This window comes from Juglans microcarpa x Juglans regia, chromosome 4S, assembly GCF_004785595.1.
Source record: "Juglans microcarpa x Juglans regia isolate MS1-56 chromosome 4S, Jm3101_v1.0, whole genome shotgun sequence".
In the NCBI taxonomy this organism is placed as follows: Eukaryota; Viridiplantae; Streptophyta; class Magnoliopsida; order Fagales; family Juglandaceae; genus Juglans; species Juglans microcarpa x Juglans regia.
The window spans coordinates 21,452,631-21,468,912 of record NC_054601.1 but is presented as its reverse complement, the minus strand read 5'-3'; the positions used below and the strand labels follow the sequence as shown (position 1 = coordinate 21,468,912).

Genomic DNA, 16,282 nt, shown 5'->3' with positions numbered 1-16,282 from the left:
ACAATATTTCCTTACTGGTAGGTGTCCTGGCTGTTGTTCTCTTGTATGTTAACTTGATATTTAGGAGCAGATTCTTAGGGTGGGGAGTCCTCAATGGGTTCAGACCTTGGACTTGGTGGAGGCACATTTCTTTGTTATTGTTTTGGAGGCATCATTGAAAATGATTAAATATATCAAAGAAAATTAATTAGAAGAAATTACGAAAAGTATAATATTTTATAGTCACCTATATGAATAAAATATTTAGTACTTTTATTCTTCATATTCGGATGCATTTTCCGTGCTTGTTTCAGAATCTCCCTCAATAATATCTTCATCATCATCATCAACCTCTTCTTCGTCTTCTTTGTCCTCTTTATCTACCTCCTTCTCGGATTCTGATTCATCTTCTTCTTCTGACTCTTCTTCTTCTTCTTCTTCCTCCTCATCACTTACTTGAATTGAATGATTATTTAATATGGACGGGTCAAGATGGACGGGTGGGACGTCATCTCTACACAAGGGGAGCAACTCAAGTGCACCGAGGTCAACAAACAAGTTAATACCCTTTCCATCTTCCTGGTTTGCCTTTACAATTGGAGTGTCATCTTCATCTCCACTATTCTCGTAATCTGTATTCGTTCTTGCTTCATATATATTTCGACGGACAAATTTTTGTACGACTCGCCAAGTTATCTCTCCACTATCTTCCTCAACACTCTTCATTGGATCAATCAAGTAATAGACTTGGGAGCTTGACAAGCCAATACGAATGTATCATCTTCGTATCATTTAGACACAGTATTGACACTCGTAAAGTGATTACCCCTATGTATCGAAACCCAACCACCGCCTAGATCCCTCCAATCACATTTAAAGACATATGTTACAGACCCACCCAGATATTTCAATTCGATAATATCACGTATGACAGCATAATAGTCAATATCATCTATTCCATGACTCCCCTCGACCAACACACCAGAGTTTTGAGTTTTTCTATTACGTTCACAGTCCAGAGTATGAAATCTATAATCTCGAACCATGCATGCAGTGTATCGAAGTGTTCTATTTGAGGGACCACGGGCCAATGCATACAATTTAGAAGAAATTGATTCTAGATCACGAGCACGTTGTTCTAAAATCTAACAATTGAAATAGTATATATTTATTAAAAGTTACCTAGAGTTAAAAGTTTCAAAATGTAACATATATATAATTTTAGTTCATACACATTCTTCAAATCATCCAGAAAATTCTTCCTCGTGTTTTGCCTCTATATTCTTTACACCTTTAGTCCTAAGTTTGTCCATGTGCTCACTGTATATAAGTGCAAAAGAAGTATATTTTGAGCACAACAGTTATAGTTAAACATTTTGGAAAATAGAATTATTCAAAACATGCAACGACATACCTGAGATAGTTACCAATCTTCTGGAAATTATTTAACACATACCACCGAACTTTGTGCACCCAAGGGTCGTATATTCTTGAAAAATACTGATAGCTCATAAGGAGGCGAAGTAGCAAGATCAGCATTTTGCTCTTGACGATTAAATTGCGTCTCAACACCACGAGGATATAGAAAGCAAAATGCTAACCATTCATCGTGTATATAGGCATCTGCTATTGAACTCTCAATTCTGGCTTTATTCCCAATAGTGCGCTTCAGTCGAACCAAATATTTTTCAACTGGATACATCCAACAGAATTGCACCAGTCCACCCAATAGTACCTCTTAAGGTAAATGTATTGCTAAATGGACCATGACATCAAAAAATGATGGTGGAAAGATCTGCTCGAATTTACATAGTATAGTAGCAATGTCTTCTTCCAATTTTTGCAACATATCTCGATTTACTACCCGAGCGCACAAATCCTTAAAAAACATACAGAGTTCGGATATGGCGACACGTGCATTAGATGTCAGCTTCCCACGAATTCCCACCGGTAATAACTTCTGCAAAAATACGTGACAATCATGACTTTTCAATCCACTGATTTTCCAGTCATTAGGGCTCACGCATCTATCAATATTTGGAGCATAACCATTTAGCAACTTCACACCTTTCAACCATTTGCAGGAGTCCATCCTCTCCTCCCTCGTCATAATAAAACATGCATGCGGCATCACCACCCTATTGCCTTCCACCCGCAAATGTAGATTATGTTTAATTCTCATTCTCTCAAGATCTTTCCTCGTCTTGATCATGTCCTTGATCTTTTTATTAATGCTCATCAATGTAACCAGTATATTATCACATATATTCTTCTCTATTTGCATTACATCCAAACTATGTCGCAACATGCAGGACGACCAATACGACAAGTAAAAAAAATACTACGCTTTGTCCAATTCAATTCTGCTGCGCCTCGTTTTCTCTTGTTCTTTCCCCGACCTTTGCTAAAATTGTTCGTTCTAGCGTGTACTAGGTGTTCCATTATCTCTTTCCCAGACAACTCATTTGGTGCAATTTTGTCCTCTACTCACCCATCAAACTTAGCACATTCTCTTCTCCATGCATGATTTGCTGGTAGATAACGCCGATGACCCATGAAACACAACTTCTGAGAATATTTTAACCACTCACTAGCAATTTCTTTATTACACATCGGACACGCTAACTTCCCTTTCGTACTCCAGCCGAAAAGATTCTCATATGTCGGAAAGTCATTTATCGTCTACATTACCGCAACACATCTGAAAAGATGTCGACGTAGATGCATCAGAAGTTCTAACGCCTATTTTCCATAACTCTTTCAGCTCTTTAATCAATGGCTGCATGAATACGTCAATGTCATTTCCAAGTGATCTCGGACTGGGGATAAGTAAAGTTAACAAAAAGTTGGGTGCCTTCATGCACCTCCATGGTAAAAGATTGTACGGAATTAACACTATGGGCGAAGCGCTATAACTTATACTCATATTCCCAAAAGGGTTGAATCCATCGTTTGTGAATCCCAGGTGCACGTTTTGAACTTCTATCCCAAACTCTGGGTATTGATTATCGAAAGAATGACACGCAAATGAGTCAGTTGGGTGCCTCATATATGCGTCATTCTTAACTCTTTTCTCCTCGTGCCACCTCATATCGTGAGCTGTTTTCTTACACATATATAGTCTTTGCAACCTAAGTCTCAAGGGAAAATACCGCAACACCTTAACTGGCACGTTTTTCTTACCCTTCCACCTCGACTCTCCGCATACATGACATGCTTGTTTCTACTCGTTCTCCTTCTAGAACAAAACACAATCATTCTTGCATGCATGTATGGACTTATACTCAAATCCTAATCCCTTTCTCAACAGTTTCATTTCATAAAAGTTCTTCGACAATGCCGACCCTTCGGGAAGCACCTCACTTAAATAAGTCCAATATCATATTTATTGCTTTCATCAATATCCCAGACAATGACTTAATGTGAAGCACCCACACATTAAATGACATTTTGGAATGTTTTATATAAGCCTGGATAAAGCTCGCGCTTTGCATCTCCTCACATTGCAGCGAAATTTTCACAATCAGTCTCTCGGCCACTTGAGGCATTGTCGTCAACCTTATCCATAAACATCCTAGCTCCAATGTCACCCAACATCTCCTCCATCTCATCCTGCTCATAATCGTCATCCTTGTGCCGCAAATAATTTAGATGATCGACCAATACATCTGCTAACTTTTCATACGGCTCACCATGCAGTACCCATCGGATATACATCAGATCCATACCGTTCACAAATATATGACTTTTAACTTCATTCAATCATATCGCACACAAATTTTTACATCCTCGACATGAATACTTAAGTGTCGTTTGGATTTGAAGATGAGTTGAGATGTGTTGTGAATAGTAGTGAGATTTGTGAGTTAAAGTTGTTGAATAATAATGAATAGTAGTGAGATGAGTTGAGATGAATTGAGATGAGTTGAGATGGGTTGCGAATACAAACTGGGCCTTAATGTAACTATGACTATCAGTAGAGGCCCGTGCAAAATCAATTAAGGTTCTTACTCCACGTGCATAGGGTACATAATCATTTTCAAGTCTATCGCCCAGATGCATCCAACTTTTGTCCATTTCTGAAAACATTTATCTATTAATAACACATATATAGAAAATTCACATGCATGTCATGCTTCAATTCTCATTGTTTTTTTGATAAGGTAGTTGGTCGTATCACATTCAAGATTATATTATCCATATTGCGCAAATCTTATCACTCTACTACTTTCCATGTTAGTAGAACTTTCGGCAATACCTCCGCATAATTCTCCAAGTATACATGTTCATATAGAGAGATTGTGACCCTACGAACAATATACCCAAAGAACAGTAGAGGAAGATACCGAAACTTCATTTAAACGTGTAGAGTAGGAGTAACAAAAATGTGCAATATAGATAATATAATTTCAAACTGTCCACGCTAGACAATTCAAGAATTAGTGGACACATAAGTGTACACTAATTCCCAAATGGGTCTAAGATTATTTATGCAATGTTACACAATATCTATAAAAAAAAAAATTACAAACTATATCCTCATGTTGTTTGAATTAACAATATCAAACAAATAGTAGTGTTATATTGTTAAACTAGAGAGAGATGGAAGAATATGTTCACAAGTTCCTATCATGAGTAGGTAATGAGGGAGAATAATCTTGAAGAAATATTTAAATTTTAGTCTAATTACTTAATTGTCACAAACTCTCCGGCCTTGACAACTCTCAAGGTCGGAGAGACTACAACAGTCAATCAATTAGACTAAAATTTAGTTAATCATTTACTATTATTATTCTTAAATTATAATTTTAATTGTTATTATATATCTTAGGACATCATTAATTGATTCCTATGTAATTTTAATTATTCTTACGTAATTGTTATTATATAATTTTAAAGGTTATCATTCCTAAATTATAATTTTAATTGTTATACTTAATTGAGTGAGTTTTTTTATTTATATAGACAATAAGTATATAATTTCTAAATAAGTATTTATTTGATCCTTATTTATTTACTCTCTAGTTTATTTTAAATAAGTATATTTATTTATTTCAACTATCTACTTACTTGGCAGGTTCAAGACTTTTTTCTTGAAAAGTATTTTACTTTCTTTATATATATATATATATATATATATATATATATTTAATAATATAATGGTTTGGAACCTCACAATACTAAGAATATTTAATAAGTAATTATTAATTGTAGTTATTATATGTATATTATACTTTATATAGAGTTAAGTTATATACCTTTTTTTTCTTTTTTTTTTTTAAATTATGTTTTATACTATACTTATAATTTGCATAATAATCATATTCTAACTAAATTAGTATGAATATATTATATATACTTATTAAATATTAAATATTAATTCTCATATTAAATGTATATTAAATGTTTTTAATCTTAACCTAAATTAAGTTCCTAAACTTATAATTTTCTTGTTAAAATACAAATTCAAAATACACCAAAAAATATTATATCAAGAAATTCACATAAATTCACAAACTGAACACAATATATTTTTAACCATATAAACATATTCAGTAAAAATTCACAAACAATAACCACAATATTTCAAATCCATATTACAACATATTCACAATATTCCCACAACAATATTTCTAAACATATTAATTCATCAATGAAAACCATAAACTCACAAACTATTCACAAAATTTACGAACAATAATCACAATATTTCAAGAGTTAGCATAAAATCACAACAAAATGTATAAACATATTACTAAAGTTTAGAAATATACCTAGCACTCACAATATCCTCTTACAAATCAAAAGCTTTCAACTTGTCAAAACAACCAATCCTTAAAAAAAATACAACACTAACTTATTAGAAGCATATTTATAGAAAAAACACAAGACAAATATCATAAAATTCAAAAAAATACAAAAGAAAAAGAGTTTTTCCTTACCAAAATCAATGGAGCTAGAGTTTCAAAATATTAACCTTCTCTCACTCAACTCTCTCTCACTCTAATCCTCTCTCTCTATAACTCACGACCCTCTCTCACGATCTCTCTCTCGATTATTTGCGCGTACGGGAAAAGCAGCAAAAATGAGTCTGCTTCCTTTCGTGCATGTATTTATGCAAAAACTAAATCATTAGATGTAACATTCGAATGTTTAAGTTGTACATTTGATGTTAAAATATCCCGCCCAATTTTCAAATGACGGTCGAACGTAAAAACATTTCAGCTAAATTTTCTGCATATGACGTTCAGACGTTAAATATACACGTTTGAACGTATATTCCTATGATAAAGCCCAAAATCAAGCGAGAAATTTTTCGCACTTTTATTTTCATGTTTGAATATACGAAAATTTGACATTCGAACGTTTATAAATTCCTAGTAAATTTCATCAACTAACATTTTAACAAAAACTTTTAACATCCGAAAGCTTCAGATCATCATAGAGGTGCCAAAATTGAGCGAAAAATTTCCCGCATTTTTCTTCTCGTGTTCGAACATATTATAATGTAACAGTCGAACGTAAATCGATTTCCTCTCATATATCTCGATTCACGTTCGCACGTTAAATTAAAACGTTCGAATGTAGAAAGATTATCACAAATTTGAGGAAATTGTCGGGAAAATTTTCAAATTTTTTTAACGTTCGAATGTAAATAATGTACATTCGAACATTAATTTCGAATGTTATTTAGTACTTAGTATTTATTAATATAATAGTATTAATATAATAGTTATATATATATATGTATTTTTTCTAGATACTCATAATATTTCTCTTGAATATAATCTCTTTTTATTTTTTAAAAGTTGAGAAAAATACTAACATTTTGTAACTATTTTCTTCTTTCATATAATCTTGTTTTAAATATTCTTTGTTAATTTTAAATTCTTCTTTACTCAAGGTGTATATTTGAGCATAATCTTCAATCTCTTGTGAATCTGTTGGAGAAAAATGTTCATTTTCAAGATTATGAGAAGTAGATGCCAGGGTGAGTAATATTGAAAAGGAGATGCAACATTTGAAAATTAATGATCCCACCAGCCATTTTAGTTGGCCAGTAAAACCTGTAACAATAATATGTGACATAACAATAATATAACAAAATAATCGCATATGGCTCTGATATTAAAGATGTAAATCTTAGTTAATAAATAGCTAATAATAATAATAATAATAATAATAATAATAATAACAACAACAATAATAATAATAATAGGCGATATAACTAGCCATATGCATGAAAGCATGTAAGAGAGGCGATATAACCGACCATATGCAATGCTAATATATATTAATGTTGTTAGTAATATTCTAACTTATGCTCAATAAAATATGACTTATGAAAAGATTATAAGAATGATTGTATGTCTTGTTATAAATGCATACAATCCTTTACTTATACTGTGAATTGTTTTTTCATTATATATAGTATTAGTGTATAGTATTAATATATATCTAATAGTATTAGGATAAGTACTAATAGTATTAGGATAATGTTATATATTATAAGATTATACCATATAATATATTACTATAGTATTAGTTTAATATTATATATTATATACTAATAGCATTACTATATAGTATTACTATACTATACAGTAATACCATATTACTATATAGTAATACTATTTCTATATAATTACTATACTATATAGTACTACTATATATTAGTATTATATATTATGTAATTACTATAATAATATTAGTATTATGTACTAATATAGCAATACTAATATTAATATTAGACAGCTAACTGAGAATTAGGATTTGCTAATGGCAAAAACGGCATAATTAATAAAAATAGTAATACTACGTTTTAGGAATATAATAATAATATCACATATTTATGCTAAATCGCTTCATGTGTTTGATGTAATGTTATTTTAGACAACTTATTAAGGATATATAATATTCTTAAAATTTAATATCAATTATTGGGAATTAATTTTTATATTTTTAACAAAACAGCAAAAAAATATATACGTTAATGTTGTTAGTAATATTCTAACTTTATAAAATGGTCTATGAAAAGATTATAAAAATGATTGTATGTCTTGTTATAAATGCATGCATGAATTTAATTATACTGTGAATTTTTTTTCCATTATATATATAGTATTAGTGTATAGTATTAGTATATATGATATTTAACATCATTATATATGATACGAAAAGACAATCATTTCTTAGGAAGTTGCAATCATCTTCCCATTCTTCTATTGCCGCTTGTCTACTTTGATATATATTTTATTTAGATATTTTGAAATGTATAGCCTTGTCTCATTAATTGGTTGCATCAACCAAGTCAAAGAACCAAACCGGGTGCACCTTGGTCTAGTTTGTGTAGGAAACATTTGGATGGAATTTGAACTAGCCTCCTGCTATGGTTTGCACCACCACCCCATGCCACCTCCTTCTACATCCAATCACCCAGAAGTCCCATGACCATCATGAAAGATTTTGACTCATTTTTTCTGCCCAAAAATATTCAAAACCAAACTGATTTTCTGCCACTGCAAAACCATCTTCATCCACCTGTTTTCAAAGGTAGTTTGAGGGATCTTCTGCCATCCAAATAATGCCCCACGACCTGGAGTCATCTATAGGACCCTTGCATTTACTATGGACAGGAAATGATGATGGTTTAGGGCACTATTTCATTCTGCACAAGTGACCTTAGCTCATGTAAGCAAATTTGGAAATGTTCCAGATTTGAGCACCTCCCACTTCACCCAATCACCAAGCACACAAGTTAACGTCCCTCACCCCTTGGCCACCTATAGATACTTTCCACTCCTTCTCATTTTACCCACACCATAGATCCAAACATCATCTTGAGCCTTGAGAGCATTTCTCCCTCTTAGAGATCAAAAGAGTGCAAACCGAGTGAGTTTTGCTGAGTTTTTGAGTGTTCTTGTGTAAGGAAGTCTAGAGAGCTTGGAAGACCACAAAATTTGTAAGTTTTATTCTTTTTGATCTTACCTAGCATGTCAAACTTGTTTCCAAGTGTTGGTACGAAATTTGGTTGAGTTTTGAGAAGGTTATGATGCTTAATGCAAAACTGGGTTAATTAAAGGAAGGTTTGAATGATTGAAAGTTTTTAATTATAAATTTAGCTATGGCATATCCTAAACATGATTTTATATGATCTATCATTATCCTAACATGATTATGGAAAGTTAAATTTGAGATTAGAAGCATGTCATGATAGGTTTTAAATCTATCATGTTTTGATTATCAAATATGAATCAGTTTTAAGCATATAGGTGATTAAGGATTTCTTAGCTTTGATTAAATATTGGGATGAACTTGATTACTCAATGATTAGACTTCATAATGCCCCTAAAGTTACTAGTGATCATTAATGATTAAAGAAAATCTTATATGCATGCATTCATAGGGATCAATAGTTGAAAATACACAGGCATCAACTAGGATGCATGCCACGGGTTGGAACTAATTGGACAAGTTTTATTTTTAATTTTTAAAATCTAAGGGTATAGATGGTTTTATAATTCCAAAAATATGAAGTCCATAAAATTTGGTTAAATTTAGAATTCGTTTGCAATTAGTGAAAATTTAAGGCCTAAATGGCAATTTTTTAAAGTCTAAGGGTATTTTTATAAATACCTAATTTTGAAGCCTTTGATTTTGAACCTATACATAAGAGTATTAACCCTAACTTAGTATACACATGATTTACATAGTTACGACTTTAATTTCAAATTTTTCCGGAAGGTTGTAAGTTTGCCTCTGACTTACACCTTGATAAATTTCTTATGAATTATTGATAAATGCTTCACTTATTCTTCAATTATCATTTTGTTCACAATTTATCATGTTATATGACACATTGAGTGCATACTTACATTACATATAACATTTTCACCCTTTTTGCATATTACATTTATAAAAGTCATTTTTTTTTCATGAAATTTACTTCATTTGTATATGCCATGAAAAATAATTTTTTTAAAACATAGCATGAAAATCATTTTGTCATGACCCCAAAGGTCAGGATGGGGAATTATCCAGGTGGAAGTCCTCTGTCCACTTTGAAGTGTTTAATAATGGAGTGGTAACCTCCGGGTTGACGAAGAACAGTAAACAGGTTTCGAATAAATTCTTTTTAAAGAACGCCAGAGCAAAGTCAACATGTTATGACACCTAATGCTGGTGAGTGTACACATTATAATTTTTATAATTTTATGTTATTTACCAACGTATTGAAAACGAGTCTATAGACAATGTAGTTTCAACGTAAGTTATACTACGGTCATCGGCAGGTACTCATAGTGCATAAAGGGAACTGTGACATTACCAAATGTTATGTTATTAATTAAGATAATAATGTAAGTCTATGTTGATGAAAATTTATGATGCAATTTTTATAAAGAAGTTATGTCTTTTAAAAAATGATGACGAAATTACTTACTGAGTAAAAACCCGTGTCTCCATATTTTTAAGAGATGTTGAGGAATCTGGATGGGTGACATGCATACTGATTTTCTGAATCTCATGCATTGCATATTTATCATTTTTCATGATTGATTTATCTTTGTGTTAGTTAGTTGTTTAATTTACTGAGATTTCGAGTAAATCTCACCCTTTTATGGGACCACTATCATTCCACTCTGAATGAGAGAAGTTGCGTCAGGGATTGACCAAGATGAGATTAATGGAGCACTGGATTTGCATGATTGAGGAGGAACCAGATCTGGAGAGGAAGTTGGACTTAATTTTGATATTCATAACTCAAGTCCTTTATGCTTTAGATCACATGAAGAGAATGATATGATTTTGTATATAAATCTATGCCACTTTAGTATTCTGAAAATGATGATTATCTAAAGAAGTTGAGATGTTTTAGTTATCCTGGCATATTTTTCACCTTAACCTTTTATTTCCGCTGCGATTATTGCATACTGCTAATTGCATACTAGGATGCATTGCATATTAACTATCATGAACGGGAGTATGTAACCTTATGTTGCATGTACCGACGCTCTAAATCCTCGTTCTATTCCAAGCGGGGATTGGAGGCGTCACAGGGACATTTGCTTTGGATGAAGAAGGGGCTTGAGATTGGTTGATGTGGGCAGTGGAGTGTGGTGATGCAAGTTTCAGCTTGTCTCATCACTTGTGCAGGTGAATAGTGTTCAAACACTTCATCGTTTCTGTATTTCAGGTGCTACCTTGTGCTATGTGGGTGCAGGAGCTACCATAGTGCATAAATTTAAAAACAAAAGTGCAAAAATACAAGTGAGGTCATGCTACATTGTCGTCAAGTAGGGTCTTCAAAAGCTGTCTAACTTTCATTACTTGCTTGCCTCATCTTCTTGTCCTTTGTCCATGTCTGTGCTGTGTAGGTGTGATAACACTTCTTGATGGCCTTTTCAGGTGGTGGATGGTGGAGGAATTGACTGCCAAGTCATGATGTGTGTGCAACTCATGGAAGGAAATGAAGTGAAGTGGGTGCCGAGTGGTTCATTGTGCCATTGCCAATCAGTCTTGGCAATTGTTTGGGGGAAAGTTGGTCAAAATCTTAGGATTATATGAGGGACTTCTAAGGGATTGGAGGGAAGAGGGTGGTGGCGTGTGGAGTGGTTCAAGAAAGAGCAGAACATTCAAGAAAAACCCAAGGTCACTCGGTTTGGTTTCAACTAAGTTTCTTGAGGAATTGGCTGGGTTTTAAGCTTGGTTTCTTGATGCCATTTCATCCATTACTAAAACTGAATCTTAAGGGATGACATGAGGTGTGAATATTTAAATTTTCCTTGAGCAGATGGTGGAGAAGGCGTGGGTTTGAGGCTGATTTGGTGCATGCATATGAAGGTACACCTAGGTGCCGATTGGTGATGATTTGAGCATTTACATGGCCTTGGTTCTATTGACATGTATTGGGTCAAGTTTAAACTTCTAAATTAGTCTAAGATAAATGAAAATCATTAATAGAAACAAAAAATTTCAAATTAAAAAAATGTGGTAAACAAATTAAAGAAAAATTAAGCTAAAAACATGGTTTAGAGGTTACTAATCATGTGTGAAATGATTAGTGCGTCTTAACTCAAGTTAGAAGCTTAACCATGGTTAGGTGGGAACCCTAGGGGCGTTTTGCACATCTTGGGCTTGAGGGAAACCAAAGTATGGTGTATGTGGGAAACCAAAGTTTGGTGTGGGTTATTGAATGGATCATATGTCCAAATTTGAGAGCTCATCTAAGGCCTCAAAGGCCTACCAAGTTTGGGTTCAAATAATGTGTCTTTCTATGGTTGGGTTAAAGGCATTCACTCTCACCAAATTAGGCCCAAAAGTTTGAAGCCTACCATTTAGGCCTAATTTATAAGGTTTTTCAAGAGGGGCCTAAATCCTTATAAATCAAAATGGGTCTAGACTTATGGCACTTATTCCTAGCCTATCACATTCTTAGTGATTGAGACCCTTAATTAAACACTCTTGGGCTTACCCCTAAATCCAACCATATTTAGCCCTTTATGCTTAGCCCACTAATAATGCCAAGCCACTATTGGCGTCTTGGTAGTTATTCTAAATATAAGATACTAGAAATCTTCCAATAATTCTAGCTAAACCCAAAGTGTGACTCTTAAGTAAAAAAAAAAAAAAAAAAAACTGTAAGTTTTCTAAAAATATAATCATCATCTTACACTAACTAGAATTAATTAAGGAAGCATGCTCCAATGGCTTTTATATTTTTAAACATAAACATGAGAAATGAGATTTGATGGAATTGCAACAAAAATCAAGGGATTTGGCCTAAGTATGTTTCGGTCTTGTCATGACTCACCTAGTTGTGATGTGTTTTAATTTTTTTTTCAAATTAGATATTTGGTTTTAGGATAAAATTTACATGAAGAATGTAAATTTTGGTGAATTTTGGAGTTAGGAGGTGAAATCCTTAAGTTAGGGATAAAATGGTCATTTTTCTACAAGTGGAGGGGTAAAATGGTCATTTTTCTCTAAGATAATATTTTTATCTTTATAGACTGTTAGTGATGAGTTTATAACGTTTAGAAATTTCTACTTACAGTTTCTCGTATTTCACACATTTTTATCATCATGCAATGATCATTGTAAATTAACTTCTAACTTACTGTCAGATTATTGTGTATATGTGTTGGTAAGTGAACATTTGTCTATGTTCTTACGTTATTATATATGTCATGGTATGCCATGTCACTACATGTATGTCTATTACGCATAATATTCTATCACATAATATTTATCTATTACACATTATATTCTGCCACGAAGATTTATCTATTTCACATTATGTCATGTCATGAAACCTTTGTCTGTTTTATGTTATATCATGTCATGAAATGTTTGTCATGTTATGTTATGTTATGAAACGTTTGTATGTTTCATGTTATGTCATGTTACGAAGTGTTTGTCTGTTTTATGTTGTGACATGTCATTCATCTCACGTAAAAGTCACGTTACATTTTGTCATGTCATCTGTCATTCCATTTCACGTCACTTTATGTCTCGAGTTCGAATTATGTCTCCAAAACAGTGTTTTCCAAGTCTAGTCAGGTTACGTCCATGTACAATCAAATTATTGTTCAAGTCATTATTATTTTGAAATATCGTGGCAACCCCATGAGACCAGTCTACACTATAATGGAAATCCTATAAGACAAGACAACATCATCATGGTAATCCCATGAGACAAGGATATCATGGTAACTCCATGAGACAAGATATAGTCCAGTTCATGATTTTATTTCACGTTCAAGTTCATGTCAAGTTTCATGTTCAATTTCAAGATTAGTTTCACATCATGTTTATTTCACATTCAGTTCAAGTTCGTGTACAGTTTCATTTCAAGTTCATGTTCAGTCTCAAGTTCCAGTTCTAGTTCATGTTCAGTTCGTCCCATGTCCAAGTTCATTTCATTTCAGTTCAAGTCATATCAGCACATGCCATGTTATTTATCAAGACATGTCAAGCTCATTTATGATCATGTTATGCATTTGTGCTTTTACTGTCATGCATGCATCTCTAAACTGTCAGTTTAGTTCTTTGTTAACTTGCTGAGATTTATACTCAAATTTCACCGTTGTAGTTCCAACTACCATTTTCCCCTGCAAGACCAAGAGATGCGGTAGATGACCGAATGAGGGTGATTGACTAGACATGCACAACGATGGCACGATGCGAAGTTCATCGCTTCGATGCTCCGTTTTATCAATTGTATTATGACGTCATTGACCGAGTTGTATGAGCTACTCAATGGATTAGCCTAGTAGTTACCTTAGTTTTACATGTACAAGGGGAACTCTGTCTCTAGTACTCTTATGGTTGCAAACTTTTTAGACTTATGATGTAACCTAAATGTCAATTATGTTCAGTTCATGAAATATGTTTTAATGTTTTGGGATATAGCATTATGATAACTTTATGTATTGCTCAAAGAAAAAAAATTATCTACTACGAATATTGCATAATGTTTAGATGCATACTAGGTGCATTGCATCTTTAATTGTTATGAACGGGGCACGTAATTTTGTATTGTATGTCTCGACGCTTCAGAGTCTGTCAAATTCCAAAGAGAATCTTGGGGCATCACAATGATAATATTTTGTTCACAATAATAAATTTAATATAAAATATACGTCATCATCTACATGTTTATTAAATATAAAGATAAAATAAATTAATATTTTCATATCTAATGGACCCACCGAGTGTATTTTATTTCATAATAAAATAAAAGAATTTTTATTTTCTCAAAACAATTAATAGTTTAAAGCGAAAGAATTATAAATACATAGAATGAGTTCTAAAAATTAATAGCTCTTGAGAAATATTAAGGCTTCATTTGATTACACAGATGAGATGAGAAATTTGTGAATAGTAGTGAGTTATTTGTGATAATAATGAAATTATTTGAGTTAAGACTTTTTTGAGGTTTTAAGAAATTAGAGGGAAAAAATTGAATAAAATAATTATAAAGTTAAAAGAGAGTTAGATTATATTTTTTTCACATTTTTTGTTTTTGTTTTGAGATTTGAGAAAATTGAATCATGTGTTTTGTTTAAAAGTTTGGAAAAGTTGAAATGATTAGGTAATGATTAGATGAAAAATTTCAAAATTAAAAAACTTGAAATCGAAAAATATTTGTGTTTAAATAGTATATATTTGAACGTTAAGATAAGACGAGATGAGATGATTTGAAAGGTTTGAGAAACAAAATCTAAGCCTAAATCTAAGCCTAGGTTAGCCGAAAGATATTATTTTTTATTTTTTTATAACAACCAATATCTATTGAGATAAAAATGATTAGACATTTATCAAGATTTGAGAATGAAAGTTTGAAATACAATTCCATCACATTTCAAAATCATCTACTCTTCAAGCATTTCGAGCAAGTTCATGAGCTGCGGCCTATTGCCCTCTCTATACACATGTTTATGAGATCAAGCCTAAATCTAAGCCTAGGTTAGCCGAAAGATGATTATTGATAAAAGAATGCAAGGTGCTCCTATTTTTTCAAGATAAGAAAAGGTAGATGAAATACTTCGAGCCAGTCTTCAAAGTACGAGGTCCTACGGCAATAAACTAACCCTGCCCAGTAATTTGTAAACCAGTAGTTGGGAACATTCAAGAAGCAGCATCCCATAAGTGTCGGCAACCGGACATTCAAGAGGAAATCTAACTTATATAATATCGGTAGACCTGATTATGTATACGAACATGCATGACGACAGAATTGTTACACGTGCCGCGTTACAAATTGCTAAATGTACCACGTTATTACTCATCGCCGCGTGTACTCATTGTCGGCGAGGAAACTTCATCTCAAACCGACCTGATATTTTTCAGCTTCTATCACTTCCACATGGCCCTGAGTAATAACGTGGCACGTTTAACAATTCTGTCGTCATGCATGCTCATATACATAATCAGTTCTACTGATATATATAAGTTAGTCCAGAGATATCCAAAGAACATTCGCAGCTAGCTAGCTAGCTTACCTTTATACACTATTTCGTTAAAATTCTCAGCCTTTGCTTGTGATTTTGTTGCCGCTTGTTAGCCTTGAAAATGGCACATTTCCAAAACAAATACGGAGCAGCCCATAGCAGTACAGATGCATACGGCAACGTCATCCGCAAAGACGAATACGACAACGTGATTCCTACGGACGAGTATGGCAACCCAATCCGTCACAGCGGCACTACTCTCCAAGGTGGGCAGCAGCAGCAGCGTCATGACCTTTCCGTAAGTACTCCTCTCAGTACTCTACATGATAAACGTACTTTTCTTTCCTATC

The 16,282-nt window shown here is 33.0% G+C and overlaps 1 protein-coding gene across 14 annotated transcripts in view; it reads left to right on the top strand.

Moving 5' to 3' along the window:
- LOC121262318 (mesocentin-like) overlaps nucleotides 1-16,282 on the top strand; it is a 227,672-nt gene that overhangs the window by 104,833 nt on the left and 106,557 nt on the right. The gene's annotated exons all lie outside the window — the stretch shown is intronic.